General features: G+C 37.3%; 1 protein-coding gene across 1 annotated transcript in view; it reads right to left on the bottom strand.

The window, feature by feature from the left end:
- LOC143351614 (zwei Ig domain protein zig-8) overlaps positions 1-16,439 on the bottom strand; it is a 490,804-nt gene extending 474,365 nt beyond the window's left edge. Inside the window, exons 1-2 of the mRNA XM_076783363.1 lie at positions 15,743-16,439; positions 5,783-6,300 (exon numbers count right to left, since the gene is read on the bottom strand). The gene's annotated coding sequence lies outside the window, so the exon portion shown is untranslated. The remainder of the gene's footprint in view (positions 1-5,782; positions 6,301-15,742) is intronic.
- Positions 16,440-17,225: the final 786 nt, after the last annotated feature.

Genomic DNA, 17,225 nt, shown 5'->3' on the forward strand with positions numbered 1-17,225 from the left:
GAAGTTCGACAAATTTTCAGCAGTATCGAGGCGATGTAATAAATTATTCTTGCGTTGTATCCTGATTCGTATTCCGTGTTCTTTTTATGCAACAACAAAGTTGTAAGTGGCCAATTCGCCGCTCGTATTCTTCGCTGAGGCATAGTCCCCTCAACCAATCTTTCCCTGGCCACTTTACGATGATTTACTGGATCTCGAGAAACGCAACAAAGCGACGCACGTGCAAAGGCACGTGAAAGCGATATGACGCGAGAACCATGAAGATATTCAACTGGTTTCGCTTCCGACCCATCGCGTCGTCACTGCCAAAAGAACGCAAACACCTTCCTCGTCATTTCTTCCACATACGGATTTTTTTACACCTCACTGGCGTGTCTCGTAACTCGGCGAGATCGAGATTCGCTGTTTTATCGGTTCCTCGTTTCCTCGTACGATAGAAAAGGGGGACGCTTCCGATCGAATGAAGAAAGACAGAGGATCCGAATGGGAGTAGCCGCGAGGACGCTTTCAATCCAAAGGAAAAATCCACGGGATTCTTATCTGCGGCGCAACCTTCCGACATAGTCGCACACGATCGAACTTCCTGACTTTCTTTGCGGTAAGTCGCGAAAGATGTAATGATCCCCGGAATTCCAATGAAAACGTTCGTGATTTTCTGGTAAGTCCGACGAGTCACCGAGCAAGCTAAGCCTTGTCGCGCAAAAATTCGTCCAAAATTGTGCGATCACAGACTACTTTGTTTCTAACGTCAACCGCGAATTTGCTATTTAATATCTATAATGTTGTACGATTATCTATCAAAAAGGTAGTCGTTTTAAGGGGGTATTATATTAGGAATAGAAAAGTATAGTCATTTGAGAAAATGAAGTTGACTTTGAAATCTTTAAAATTACTCCTCCTATGAAAAAATTGTTACTGTCACGTTACAGCCCCCTTCGAGTTATACAAGTTTTGTCAATAAAGTTTTACTGTATCTAAAAAAATAACGGAGATACTCTAGGCGATCAAAGTTATTGCCCCACCTTGTATATGTATACCTGGATATTTGTTAAGGGAGTATCCTAGTGTAGAGTTTCATATTTTTGGTCTATTTGAGAATTTTTTTACAGAAAAAAATTTTAAAATTTTATTTTTATTTTACGAATATTTAAATTTTCATTTTGATTCACACCACGATCACAATAATACTAATCAAGAATCCTTTCGATTTTTTCATTTCAGATTAGCAGAATGATTGGAATCGTGTCAACCAGTAAGACACATTTTTTAACCACATATAGAATTAGACATTCAATGAAGATAGTTTTAAGAACATTTAAGACCCCTCAATAACGATTAAAAATGTGTATAAAGTTTAACGTCGTCGTATCTTTTACCGTTAATACTTCCTGAACTACTGACCTGATTTTAATATTGTTTTTTACCAACAAGATTAAACATATATCAAGGAAGGTTTTACGTTATGGATCTTCGCATCTTTATGGGACTGTATGAGTGAAAAAGATAATAATACTATAAATTTCACGTTTTCAGCACCAAACCACGATCGCGCTTCTTCTATTTCGTATAAAGAAATGCCAGCAGGCGTAATTACGCTTCATCCTTTTGTTCTCGGTGCTCGTGAATAGCCTTTGTGATTTAATATTGAAAGTGTATCTTTTAACATAAAAGCTTTCAATTAATTTCGCTAGATGTGTCGCAATGTTTTGACAATTTAGTTTATAATATATTAAAAGTCATTCAATCGCCCAGGTTTATGGCTCGAACGACCAACAGTTTTTCGTTTATATTTCATAGACGCGAATTTTTCTAAACAGTGATTGCAATTATCGTTTTCGATATTTTTAGGTTTGTTTAATAATACCAAATCCAGAAAATAGATTTCCAAAAGTTTCTATTGACAGCTAAACATATTTCAATAGAACATATATTAATAACAATGGTTCATATAGAAGAGGTACAATTGACTAAAACCACGAATACGCCTCTAAAATTTTCACTCCCGAAGCATAACCGTATTTTCAACAAATTTTTTTCGCACACGACCGGTCGAAACGGTAAAATTCATTATTATTAAAATTGATCAAAGATCAAAGACACGATTGTGCTTTCACAATGGTAATTCCACGTGCAAAAATAAGTCAAGAATGCGGAATAAAATTTCGTTTCAATTTAAAAGCGCGACTGAATAGGATTTTGCTGGCGCGTCCGACCAATACTCAGTATTTCTACTTGTGTCGATATTCAAGTACATAGTACTCTACTGCACGCGTAACCGATGAATCTTCAAAGTCGATTGTGAAATATATTGGCAATTTATCTTCTGTATTTTGAGTATTATTAGATTAAATTCGCAATTTCATCAATATCGATCGTAGACAGTCCTCGAGTATCTCGATCCACATTTAAATAATACGTCTGTCGATAGCGTTAACACGAATTAGATTTTTTAGTTTCTAACAATCAAAAAACGAAATTGAATATTCACGACGTGACCAGTCTTATTACACACAAATTTTTAACGCGAAGATACAAATTTCCACCCCACTAACGTTCGATCTTCCCTACGAGGAGAATAATAAATTTGAAGTACGTGTTTTCGCTAAGCCTGATAAAAAATGTCCTCCAAATACCCAAAATTTAAACCGTGACTAAAATATTCTAGTAATAGACAAAAGTCTCTGTTAACGCTGTAGCAACATGAAAGCTACAAATACCCAAAGCCTAATACTACAGGACGCTTTATTGTCCAAGTACCGTAATATTCGAGGTATTATTATGTCAGAGAGTTTCGGGAGAAAACCAATGGGTATAGAGCTTTCAAAGTAGCCTTATCGCGAGTAGTTTGAAACGATAGCAGTTCCATTAAGTAGACGTTCCATTCCTCCGCACTTTACAACCATTGCTTTCGCTTATATACAGATACACTAGAATTTCTCCAAGGTGCATCTATCGTGCAATATGAGCCGCGCAAGCTACGCTCGCGAATGCACAATTTCTGCTGCGCTATCTCAGATGGCAGCCCCGTCGAAATGTAAAACACAGTCGACGATGGGAGCAAAACATCTCGGGAATTACGTCGCGTTAGAAACTTATCTCAAATTGTTCGCCAAACGACGAAAAACTCGAACTCGAAATCTGTGTTGGTAAAGATTCTGATCGAAAACCAAGTAGATAAATCATAAATAAAAAATTCTAATAAACGTTAACTGACAAAATTTTTACTATCGAGACGGAACCACATTAAACTGACAATTTTAAAATAGACTTCGAAGCTATTAAAATAAACTCCGAAGAGAATGCAGAAACGTATTGAACTTTCTATTCCAATCAGCGCTACCGGGAACTTATTTTCGAAATTTATACTATTCTATTATCGTTCCAAGAAATCGTATACCTTCGACGAATTCTATTTGCGTAATTACGAGCAAGTCTAGTAACTAACTTCGTCTTCTCATCAGATTCGTTTCCATTTCGAGCACGAATGTATGCACGCAGCAACGACCGCGTCTTGTTTAATATTTCATTATTTTATTGTACGCTGCAGAATTATTATCCCGTTATTGGAACAGAGCCAAAACTAAATGAATCTTACTCCGAAGTAGAGTGGACTCCATGGATTACTCTAGTTAACGACATCGTTTAGAAAATAAATATAGAAACAATATAGCTGCGTATTATTGCCGACATTGTACAACTTGTTCGACCGAAGTCCTTGTAGTAAATTACGGTAAATCAACTACAAAGCTGTGTGGATTTCTGCATTAGATGCAACAATACGGTGCGCTCAAGAGCCGTAAATCTCGATCTAATGAACGTGTAATTCGTGGATGTTTTTGTTGGCGATCGGTACGAACGAATAAATTGAAGTCAACGTTAACACGACCATTTATGTTAATTGCAGCCACTTCATCGACGACATGAATAACGGTTTCCGTGTTCCACTTGCGCACCTGTGCCCGTAATCGGCGATAGAACAGACGCTACAACGAAAAAGGAATCTCATCGAAGAACGACAATGCACCGCCATTAGAGATAATTTATCATTTAAAAGTGGCTTGGTTTTTGTCTAGCACCCTTGACGACCTACGACAACCTCGAAATTAACTTTCTTATGCAGAGACCTCTTGACCTGTTTTCATCCTACGTGACATGGTACTTCCTAGCTGGGCAAGCTTGGCTTTCTCGCGTCACGGATACGCACACTCTCCACATTCAAGTGTATACGTTTATCTCGTCAACGTGATTAACGAAAGTGGGCCGACCTAGTCGCTCCATAAGCTAAAGGAAGAATATGGGATACAACGCAACTGAAATCGTAGCACGCGCGAAAACAAGCTGACAAACAAGCTGAATATTGAAAGTAACCATTTATTCCGACGAATAAATAAGGGAGTGTTTTAGCAGCCAATTTCGATAATGTATGCAAAATAGAGACCTAATTATTTGGTGTGCGACATTTCTGATGTTAGAAAAATATTATTTATGTTTGTATTCCAATAATTCTTACGAACTTAATCTGATTTATTTGAAACATTTATTTTATTCCGAATCGTTGAAGAGTTCTAAGATAAAATTAAATTTGATTCGGTATGTAGGATTTAAAAACATAACTAAGGTAAACGACAGTATCCTAACTTGTTACAAGTGATTAGAAATAATGGAAAATGTACTGATTTACTAAATGGAAAGTAATTGAAATTAATATTGAACGTCGAAGAAAATATAAGTATATTATTTTTGTTCTTTCGAATTTATTCGAAATATGTACTATATGTTCTATATGTATGTTCTACTGTATATAGAAAGAAACAGTAAGAATCGAAGCTATTTTTCTATTTTTTATCTTCCACTTTCTATCGCCACTACTTTTCCTTTTAAATAAGCAATTGTTGCTATATCGACACTGTATTGTTCTTTACGATCGATTTTTATTATATACGAAAAGAATCGTACAACTTTACAATCGAAAGGTCGTAATAACGAATCGAATCAGTTCTTTACATTTACTTTAAAAGAAACTGATCGAGTCTATTTGGACGAAGGGACGTAAGAAACGTGGATTAAGTTCGAAACGAGATACGCCATTATTCCCGCGAAAGTGTATTAGCTTTGCCAATGATAACGGATCGTACCGATATAGTCCGCGAAGTTGGAAACTTAAGACACATTTTAGGCTTCGACGAAGCCCTTCTATTATCAACCACAAAAGCGAATTATCCCGCGTTATCAACGTGCATCGACGCTATCGTACGATCTCGATGACGCTGCCCGCAACATCATCGATGATTTAACCCCTTGACGTACGATCTAATTTCAAATAATTTGTCAAGCCTGTACTATTTAATTTTGTTTGCTCGTACAAGGAATGGTCACGAAAAAGAATAGATTTGTTTTACGAATACCTCGTAAATGTAAAAATGTGGTGATTTTAATATATAAGACTCGATGACGAATGAATAGCCTCAGGATTGTAAAATTTGACATCAAGAACTTGTGACGAGTCGGACTCGTCGTTGTACGGCAAGGGGTTAATTACAAGAGATTTAAGAAGGATTCCCCCTAATACCTTACGATTATAAGCATCCGGTATATGCGTACACGTACGGACAAGAATTACACGCATGATTACAGGTCTAACGCGGCACGTCGAAATATGCTGGCATTATCGGGAAATATGTAAATCAGCATTATCGAATCGCGGAGGAGGCGCTAATAAATGTACCGTGCCGCGCGAAGCAACATTAATTTATTGTACGATTATTGTTATCGATGTACTCACCTTTCTGTGCCCGTTGTCGATTCACGCTCTCCTCTATCTATCGCTTCGTGTTATCGTCGCTTTCCTTTCTCGCAGCTTCTCGTCGCGAAAGGGCGATCCAATCGTCTCCGGAAGGATTACGTTGGCTTCCTTTCACGGACAACCCATATCCAGGCGAAAAAGTTTCTCTTTAAGGTAACACGTTCGCGTAACCACGATCGCTCGCGTTCTCTCTCATTTTCCTTGCTCTCCAAGTTTACCGAAACGTGCACGGTACTCGTGCACCCTTGTTACCTCTCCGTTTGTTCTCTTCGCCGGGAATCTCTCTCTATCCGCGATCGAGAGGTCGTCAGTCGTTGACACGAACCGTAAAGCACTGTTCTCACTGCACAACCGAACGTCTAACAACCGCTGCGGCAGTTTCGAGGATTCGGAACGATGAGTAGCGGGCACTCGCGTCGCGCTCCTCGCGTTCCCTAACGATGCCAACGTTAACTGCTCCTCGTTAAGCCCCCAACACGATGACACGATGACGACACCTGGAAACATCACGTTCTGAAGCACTCGGCCGCGCTTAACCCGATCGTGAATAATCGCGGTGACTGCGATTGGATTTGTTAGCCAACCCGTTCCGCTTCGCTAACTCACAATTTCGCGCGCGTCAATCAGCGAAACTCGATCTCGCGCCGTAGATGCCCCCCCGTATCGACAGCCGATCTCGATGGAATAATTTCACTGGCGAATACGACTTGTCGTCCGGGAAAAAAAAAAGAAAACACGGCGCCGACGATTCGCGAGCCTTTTTCGCCTCGATTAGACGACCGTCTTTTCTTTCAAAACTCTTTAAATGGCTAATGTGTTTTATTATGCACCCGTTGCCGTAAACTTTATTCAGAATTCAATTTTAATCGATTTTTAAACTTCGAAGATGCTAAACTTAACTTTCGATTAAAGTACGAGCTTTTTGAAAACGAGTCAAAGCTTTATATTCAACAAATGCATCTTAATTGCACATTTATTGGTAAATGGAAAGTTCTATTTACTATTGTTTTTCATTTTTGTTGAAAAAATAAAATTTGTAAAGAAACGGTATACGCAAGCCTTTTTCGCCTCGATTAGACGACCCTTTATCGTTCCTTCTCTGTGAAATATTTTTTGCAAATTAAAATTTTTTAAATTTAGCGTGTTTTATTACGCGCCCTTGCCGTCAACTTTAGTCAGAATTTTAATCGATTTTTAAACTTCGGAAATACTAAGCTTAGCTTTCGATTGAACTACGAGCTGTTTGAAAACGAATCAGTGATTTTTTCATTTGTTCCCGAACCTTAGTTTTCCTTCGTAATACAAATTTTCGTAGTAAAGTGCCATGTGTTTTTCTGTACCATAAAATATCATCGTGTTTTCCTATGACAATTATTTGCATAACCAACATTATCGATATGTTATTTATGTCCAGAAAACGTCAAATAACATTGTCCGTTTAGTTGTCGAATATTTTGATTTCTACACACGTACCACAGCCATTATTCAACAGCGTTGCAAACGGAGACGGACGATACTTTATTCGAATAACAGACGGCCGATAAAACCAACTTGCAGCAACGTATTCGTGGCGTTGATTTGATCGAAACATATTTTTATTCGTTAATCGAGAAATATTTCGTTCGACAATTGAAACTCCAATTGTTCTTCTACGAGCAACACAACGAATAATTGTCTAGCTTTTACTCGGTGTTCAAAATTTTGCACCCACGTAAAAATTTTTTCCCATCTCTGGGTTAAAAAGCGAATAGCTGTTTTATTCACCGTAAAATCGCAGCGAGAAAAACGCTCGTTCAACCGAAGCTCTGCTACGAAAGTCGAAAGTGTATCGCGTCGAAACGTGGTCAAAATACAATCAATTTATCAATATTCCGAACACGAGTATGATTAATTACAAAAAAAAAGTAATACATTGCGCGTAAAAAGTAACGTAAAAGAATCGTCAATAACGCTTACATCTCGATAATCACTGTTATACTTCGTTTCATCTCTGGCAGAGTATTTTCCCCCGATGTAACGGAATTTATTTCTTCCTCTTTGCTAGTCATTTCCCTAGACTAATTAAAAGGTGCCTTTGATTCTTTGAGGAGTAACGCGACTTCCGAGGAAAAGCTATTTCTCGTACTGCGCGAAAGGAGACAAACTATAATATTTATGAAAGGTCTGATGAAATAAAGAGCATATGTAACAAATCCTCGTTTGTCCTTAAAGTTTAAAGTTGTTTCTGACTTCTTAAAATCTTTTAGATATTTGCGATGCGATGGCAAATGTATAGCCAGAGAAATCATAAATAAATACATCTTTTAAATATAGTTTAAGTATAAGGTTTCTCGACCATACAACCTGCAACAAGTTGCAACTAAACTTTTCAGGGCTTCGAACCGAAACTGTTAGAGAACTTCCTGTTTTAAAAAACATAGAGGAAATACGTGGTAAAATTTGGGTATTCGTTTCGCATTGTTTGTAGAGTTAAACAGGAATTAATGTAAGATATTAATTAAATTATACGATAAATATAAAAGAACGGTGTAATATAGAAAAATGTTTATTTATGTGTGAATTTCTTAAAAATTTTAATAACGATAAATGAATGCATTTGAACGTATAGAATTTTTATTAGTATAACTGTAACATAAGACAGTACATTAAAGGCTTCAATTTACTTGGTAGCAATATTCATTATTAGATAACTTTGTTTTTCCGTGTACTTTCGTCGTGTTTCCTTGACAGTAAATTACCTTACAGTCTAAGTTCAAAACTCTGGAAAACTTAGCTGCAACGAGTTGCAGCTCTTACAGTTTAGAGACCTTATTATGCTCATGGGCTATTCCCACGAGATAGCCAAACTATATATAAAAGATTATTCGCAGTTTCATCAGCCTGGTTTTGTTCATAAAGTACTCGTCCATGGACCTGCCGTCGTATCACAGTTCTCGGATCTATTAATCGATTAGTTGAGGAACCTCAGGAAACCAAAAACAAAGACGTGAAAAGTTTTCGCTGAAACTTTCTTCGGTAAACTTCAAAAATACAAATATCTGTTAGCTACTCGTGTTCTTTATTTGATCGAAACCTATCGTAAATAATTTTACGTCCCTTTCCGCGCAGTATGAAAAATAATTATTCCTCGGAAGTCATGTTGCTATTCCAAGAGCCAAATATATCGTTTAATCAAACTGAAGAAACGAATAACAAAAAATAAGATTATTACGATATTAGCGTTATTAACACTCATTTTATATTATTTTATATCCGTACTACTTTTGTCAATAATTATGTTCCCGTTACCATTGTTTGAATTTTGACCACGTTTCGGGAAGTCTGTCCACTGCGTGATGGCGAAATAATTATCTGTCCGTTGTCGCATGAACGAACCGTCGAGTATGTTGTATCTGACGTGGAAATAATTATCGGTGAATTTAAAACACGTGAAGTAGATGGCCATGAACAAAACGAATCATCGTATGATAATTTTAAAGTGGCGTTTACAGGGCGTAACAAAAATATTTGTCATGGTTTTCATGAACGGGAAAGATTTTAAAATTTATTTTGAATTTTACAATGTTAAACTTTTCTTGTCTGTTTTAAAGAAATTACGAGAAGTGATTCAAATAGCCTTCGTTCTAGGATTACGTTGTAAAGTAAAAATAAGTTACAAAACAGTCAATTGTTTGAAAGCTAGAAAACAAAAATTACTCTGATAGTCTTCATACATAGGAACAGTGTTTTTTTTACTCGTAAAAATTTTACTTTACTCAATACTTTACTCGTACAAATGCAAATTTACTATCAGCATGCTTTGAGATATTTTTATATTTTAATGAGAGATTCTAGAGGCCAAAATAAGACGAAAATCAAGAATACTAATTTGTTGATTGAGGCTTCGTTAAAAAGTTATAGAAACATTTCCGGCCACGCAGTATATTTTCGGTAATGAATTTTTTCTCGAAAGTGCGTAGGATTTCGGGGGTATGTGTATTCATCAAAAATGATTGTAATTGACCCTCTCAACCAAAAATAATTATTCCAGAATGATTTGAAACTTTTCAATTTTGCCGAAAAATTTCAACAGCTACTCCCTGTCGATTTTTCTTAAAAATTCGTTTTTCATTTTTAATACATTTGTTTGACGTCCTACAGAAATTTTGTTTAGTACTGTTTTGTAGGTATCCATGAGCTCTACTTTCATACTAAATTTCATTAAGATACGTTTACTATTGTAGAAGTTATGGACGTTTGAAGATTGGGCGATTTTTATGGGGTTTTTCTAATTTCACGGGGTCAAGGAACAACTTTTTCAATATTGTTAGAATTTCTAAATATTCTTCGCGAAAATACGCGTTGATTGCATTTTGAAACATTAAAATCGTCCAATCCGTTCAGAAGTTATGATGTTTTAAAGATTCGCATGAAATTTCAGTGAAACATATCAATGGTATGGTCAGGCATTCCATTTTTGGTAAGGAATTTTTTTCTCGAAAACGCGTAGGATTTCGGGTGTATGTCTATTCACCAAAAATGATTGTAATTGACCCCTGCAACTAAAAATAATTTTTCCAGAATGATTTGAAACTTTTCAATTTCGCCGAAAGATTTAAATACCTATTCGAATTTTTTCTCGAAAGTGCGTAGGATTTCGGGGTTATGTCTATTCACCAAAAATGATTTTAATTGACCCCCGCAACCGAAAATAATTTTTCCGTGAATAACTTGAAATTTTTTAATTTAATTTTTTAATAACTTTTTAACGAAACCTCAATCAACAAATTGATATTCTTGATTTTCATCTTATTTTGGCCTCGAGAATCTCCCATTAAAATTTTTCTCAGGAATGGCCGAACACCCTATATGTACTACATGTATAATAGATCAGAGATCCACAGTATATGGCCGGCAGGCAGCAAGCGACCCTCCGATTGATTTAAAGCGGCCAGCAGTCAGATTCTAATGAAACAGAGAATTCTGTTACCTTTGGCATAAATAAGGTTGTATCACCGGGTATTCATCAATTTTCGAATGATACTACACACAGTAATAAAACTGTTTACTCTAGCAAGAATGTGATACTCGTCTTTGATATAGAGTATAAATGTATCTGTTTAATCATTCACGTTTTTAATTCAGACATAAAAAATTTAATTTGTCAATTTGTAGTATGGTTTCTAAAGCAGTCTCTGGCATTGTAGATTCCATTTATAAATAAAAAAAAGAGAAAAAATGGTTTCAAACACAGACAGTTTTAAGAAGAGCGAACCGTACACGATTTATTGAATTTGGAACTAAATTTATATTTAATCGCGGATTCAACAAATATAATACAAACAATACTAAACGTTCTTCCGTAAAAGAACGATACAATTTCTACGTTTCTTTACGAATTATCGTCGAGCGAACGTGTTCTCCGACGAAGTGCATCGGAAGAATCAGTATCGCGATCGGAAAACTTGTTAATGCTATGACACATGACATCGAGCTCACAGAAACCGGGGCTTACGAACGAATAAAAGAGTTATTCACAAATTCTTGAATCTTCTCGGACACCGTGCACGGATATAGCAGAATCTTCGAAACGCCGTGAGATTACGGGAAAATCTTACGCGGATCATATAAATTTCGCGAAACCCCCACGGTTTCGTTGTCGGATTACAAATAGGTGCGGCTAAATGCGCGCGGCACGTGTCGATGTAATCTTCGTAACGCTCGAAACGAAATACAGTGGATTTAATGCCGCGAATTGATATCGACATAAACGGGAATAATAATTATCTTGCGTTAAGAGAATAAATATCACCGAACTAGGTATTAAAGAAAAATAATTCAATCGTGATTGTACAACGATCAAAACGAAACTTTAAAATATGTAACACGAAATATATCCCGTTTTACGAATCTTTTGTTTTGGAGATACTGACACGTTTCAATTAGATATTATAATAATAATAATAAAGGATTTATGATAAAGGCATCTGACACTGTTTTTAAACGTAACTTCGATATTGTGCGAATGTATTGAACTCTTTTTAAATCAATATTTTGGAATTTGGAATGCATTATATAATTTCACGCGTGTGTTTTATTTACTTAATCGTGACCAAGAATAAGACGAAATGTAAAAAATGCTAATGCTAGAAACATCAGTGATTAAGAATTAAAGACGAATGACTTTGTACTCTGTGCTTTGTATAAGTGCATAATATGTAAATGTTTTACGGATACATCAATGAACGTATCGCGAAGGAAGCAGACGAGATACCAGAATTTAGCCATGTTTCATTGATTGCAAGAGCTATAACGTCAAAGTTGTATCGAGATAATAGATCAGCCAAATTGGTAACATATGTTATAAATGGAACATGTACTGTAGTAAAGTGTATGAATTTCGTCTCCAGAGTATACGTAAACTGCACACCTGCAGATGTTGACGCAGTGTCCTATAAAATTAATGTGTCTGCGATATCGATAGGAAAGTCACAATTAACAAGGGACGTAAACGATAATGTCTAACCTTGTTCCTATTTCACACAGTGAATTGTAGAAATTATATCTTGGGTAAAAGATCGTTATTGAAAAGCAAAGGCTGGCCATTATTGTGAAAAAAATCTGTCGTAGTCAGTTCAGTTCGGTAATTATAAACAATTTCATCGAAAATGTAGAATACGCTATTCGTGCGAAATTTCGTTTAAAAAAACATCGATTTTAAACATTCATCGGATTCGCGTGCAACATGAGTATTGTTATTATTGTTGTTATCTGTTTTCCGTCGGTTTTACTTTTAAAGTTATCTTTTAACTAACTAGAATCATTTAAAACGAACAACATCACGCTACAGCCAATGTTTACAAACATCAACACGTGGAAATAATGAGTAATGGATAGACGCGTTAGTCAAATTCTAATTAATCGCATATGTTACCAGCGAATTTTTAAAATCGATTCACTAGAAAACGAAGCCTCGCGAAAAAATATATTCTTCATTTTCGATTTGTTGCACTTTATTCTTCGATAATCATCCACTAGCAGACATTAACCAAGAATCACGGGGAAACGCAGAGACGAACGTTATAATCGACGTCTCGTGATTAGATTCTGTGTAGTTAGAGTTGTGTAAGGAACATCAATATGTACAGAAATACGATATGTTTAATTTAGACGCGATACGATAGTAGCACTTAGATTCTTGTTGGATAAATTGAATAGTCCAGTAATAGTATCAAACGAGATAATAAACAAGCGCAGTATCTATTTAACTAGAAAAAATAATTAATTTGTTTCTAATACAGCGATCAAAATAATCCTCTAAAATTCTATTCGTAGATTGAAAATCCATACGTGAATTCGGCAAAACTTACTTTTAAATTAAAACTTATACAGGACAGAAGTACCGTAGCGTTCCCTTCAATATTTCCAGCCGAAAATTATATTTAGTACAGCGAAGTGTCATTATAAAAGCGTCGTATTTAAACGGTGATTACGTGCAATCGAACGCGTAAAAGCTTCTCTTGACAGAAACGGGAAATTCCAAAAATGTTGCAAGATATAACACGAATGTTTGATATATTTTTTGTTTTCTTTCGGGGACACGAATAATTCAGTTTGTCTCTTTACGGGAACTGATATTCCACTCTCAATCAGAAGCAAAGTTTTGAAAGAAACATTCAGAAAATTATTATCTCAGCATATAATTACGAAGAAAATTCCATTTAACTACGTGTTACGAAATATAACACGTTAAAAGATATGGAGTTGGAATTAATATCTATATTTAAATTTTTAAAGTATCATAGTCATCATCAATCACAGTCAAAGTACAGACGAAAGCTATTTTTATGCCTAACTTTACATCACTACTGAACAAAAAACTACCGTAAAAGATACAAAAAATGTGGCATTCAAAAGCATAGATCAACAAACTATGACCCGCGAAATAAGAATAATTTTTGAAACGAATTGTATAGTGGAATCGTGAAACTGCTGTTTCAGTATCCATAGGACAGAGTTAATGTGACGCAATTTTGCAAATCCGTTTTCGTATCGTCGTTGCCACATTTACATGGATTAGTTTCAATATCTGACGCTATCTATCTACATGAAAAGACATTTTCAAATCTCGTAACAAATCGAATTTATCCGATGAACATTCAATCAATTTAAACGTCAACGAACGTTAACTTTGAACTTCAATAAAGAGGAAATATGTTTCATGGATGGAGTTCTGTTTGTTTACATTGATATTCCGTGTGCTGCTAGTACGAAAATTGCATCAATTGTATTACGCCCTTTTCAGAAAAAGTTTGCCAAGCCCTGTTTCAAAGTTCGTAGCGTTTCTCAATAGATGAAAACATTAACATAATTTAAAGTTTAAATACACGTATAAAGTTACGATATCTACGTACAGTATTTAAAAATATCTTCTCAAACTTTAATTAGAAAACAGTAAGTGAGTTTAAGTAACTCTTATTCGTAAAATAATGTGCAAAAATTTAAAGAAATACATCCGAGCGCAAATGAGATACGTACATTGTACGAGGAACTATTAACATAAATATTCTTCGTGGACGATTTTTTCAATTTACAGTGGCAATTTCTACCTTGTAATAACAGCTGATATCTATCAAATAAAGTTGTCAGTGAACAATAATCCACACTACACTGCGAGAGAGATTGCAAATATGTTAGAGACTCGAAGAAAATTTCTAAAAAAAAAATATGATTGCATTACTTGTTACAATATTTGGATACAGCATGATCTAACGAACAAGAATTGAGTGCATTCCAACTATCTCCTTGATTCGTTGCTTAATCGCAAAGGAAACGATCAATCGTTTAAATAATACTTTTCAAAACTTGGGACTGACAAAATTCTAAAGCAAGTTAGATAAGATAACACCAGAGACTGGTTTATATTCGAAGAAAATCATGTTTTGTATCTGGAGGAATTGCAAGAGATACGAATTGAATTTATTACGAACTACTTTCAAATAAAGTTCGAAAGATTAAACGCAGTAATTAAATAGAAACGACCTGAATTATCCAATAGAAAAAGTGCCGTGTTTCAGCGGGATAACACAAGACTGCAAGCTATGATTGGGTACTATTGCACTACCACCAATTTCTACACAAAACTTCTTTTAGGATCAACACTTCGATACAGCGAAAATTTAAAAAATTAGAACAGTTCTCCGGCGAAAAGAGAAAAAAATTTCTCAAGAATGGAATCACGAAACTACCCAGCAGCTGACGGAAAGTTATTAAAAGTCACTTTTGGAGTTCTATTAAAATCGTTTCGGATGATCCGATAAAACGGGACAGGAAAATAGGGACCACCTATTTGAAGTCAATAGTCGAAAATCCACGGTAGCCTCAACGAATTCTGCACGGATGACGACCATTTGACGATTTCGTTCCGAAAAAGAACAGCGAACAAAAATGCGAATCGCACGGTTCGAGGTATTCGGTGCATTCTCACTATCCCTTTTAATCGCGAGCCGGCGTTAGTAGATAAAGCAACGTGTAATTTGTCGCAATTGGTATTATTCGGTGTTTCCCGGTTTTTCGGTTCCGCGTTCCCGAATCCCCTTTGTTTCCCCGGTTTCAGCCCATTTTCCCCGACACGTTTTTTCCCCTATCTCTCTCTATTTTGCCTGGCTATTTCCCCGCGCGTTGGAAAAGCTCGAATCAGGTAACACTGCGGAGAACCGGACTGGGTGTGCCCTCGTTTTGCGGCGACCGGCACGGAGTTTATAATCGGCGGTAACAACACGGAACATCGGGAAAACTGTCTCGCGGAGTTGCAACGATAATTCGCGACGATAACGAAGGAAATGCACGATTTCCTTGGGCCGTCGAGGGGAAATCACGACGTCGGAAGGCTAACCGTGGCGAACACGAACAGAGAATTTATAATTACACCCTTCTGGACGATAATGGAACTCTAAATACCTCTTCTGGCTACTTCGTCGTTAAATTAAGTCGGCAGAGTCTTTTCGTTAACAGACATTTTTCCTACGATCGATCGAACCGTGAAAACTTACACTCGTGTGGACCTCTTCCACGAACTCGGTACAATTACGACACTTGGGAGCTTCGTTAGCCGCGCGAACAATAACAACGCGCAAATGTATGGTTCCCGCACTTTCGTCACAGACTCCCGAACCGTATCGTCCCGTGTCGTTTAATACACGCGGCTACATTCACCAAAATTTCTTTCGATGCGTTACAAATCGCAAATCCTCGATAACAGGTTGGTATCGAGGGGTTGGAGGGATCGACTCGCGATCGAGATGTTTTATCGCTGACGCACGATCGACACCTCTCGCGCTGCTCGTCACATGTCGTCGCCGAAATCGAAGCACTTCGTTCCCGAACGGGCCTGTTCTGTCGATAAATCACTGCTCCCGGCACTCTGTCAGAACTTTCCAGGCGACGATCGCGCGATCCACGCGCGCTCCCAGCGTTCTCGCGAAACTTTTTCTTTTTTTTTTGTCGGTTTGCTGTTCGCCACTGAAAATTTTCCGATCGAACGATTTTCGAGTTACATCCGCGGACGGCGAACGCGCGTTCCTCCTTCGACGCGGAAACGCGAACGAACGCGGGGAAAAGGAGGAATCGAACGGACGAGAAACGGGACACGCGTGAAACGAACCGAACGATCGTGTCCGATCGTGGCCGAATTAGCGCGCGAACACGTAAATTTCGGTACGATCGGACCGCGCGGAGGAACTTTTTCGCAGACACGGTTCGCTCGCCGGCTGCTCGTTAGGACTTCGCCTATGGACTGGCGGGCGCCGCGGCAAAAGCTACGGCGCAACACACCGACGCATCTACCCCCTTAGAACCCCTTGGCCCCTTTGTCGCACAGACACCCAACCAATACCAACGAACGCCTCGCGTTCTCTACGCTTTCCAGCTTTCCTTTCGCGCCCCCTGTGAAACGTGCGCCCGCAGATGGGCACCCAATGCACCCTCCCGTCGATCAGAATGACGATCCGTCTTTTACGCTCGCCGTGAACCTCTATCTTTTATTGGCATTCCGGGCTCCGTTGATCGAGGGAAAATTGTCCCGAGTAATTTCTCTAATTACGAGGTCACTCGTAAACAATGCGATTTTTTCCACAGAATCGCGCCGTTTCAACGCCAAGCTGCGTTCCATGCGACGCACAGGGGAGTATTCGGGACGAAAAGCTGGCCTAAATACTTTAAGATGTAAAATTTTCAGTGTCTGAGCTAATGGAATACACGAACAACATTGTATCGGTATTATTTTTTAGATTTTTGTACTCATGAAGCTTTGTTTTGCATCGAAACTAAACACTTTTCTAGTGCTATTATAATTTTCCTCTTCATCCGTTTCTGAAATATCGCTTGGTTATTAGTATCGCTTATGTGTGACGGATATGTTATATTCACTTGTTCTTTACAGACA

The sequence above is a fragment of the Colletes latitarsis genome, chromosome 1 (genome assembly GCF_051014445.1).
Source record: "Colletes latitarsis isolate SP2378_abdomen chromosome 1, iyColLati1, whole genome shotgun sequence".
Lineage (NCBI taxonomy): Eukaryota > Metazoa > Arthropoda > Insecta > Hymenoptera > Colletidae > Colletes > Colletes latitarsis.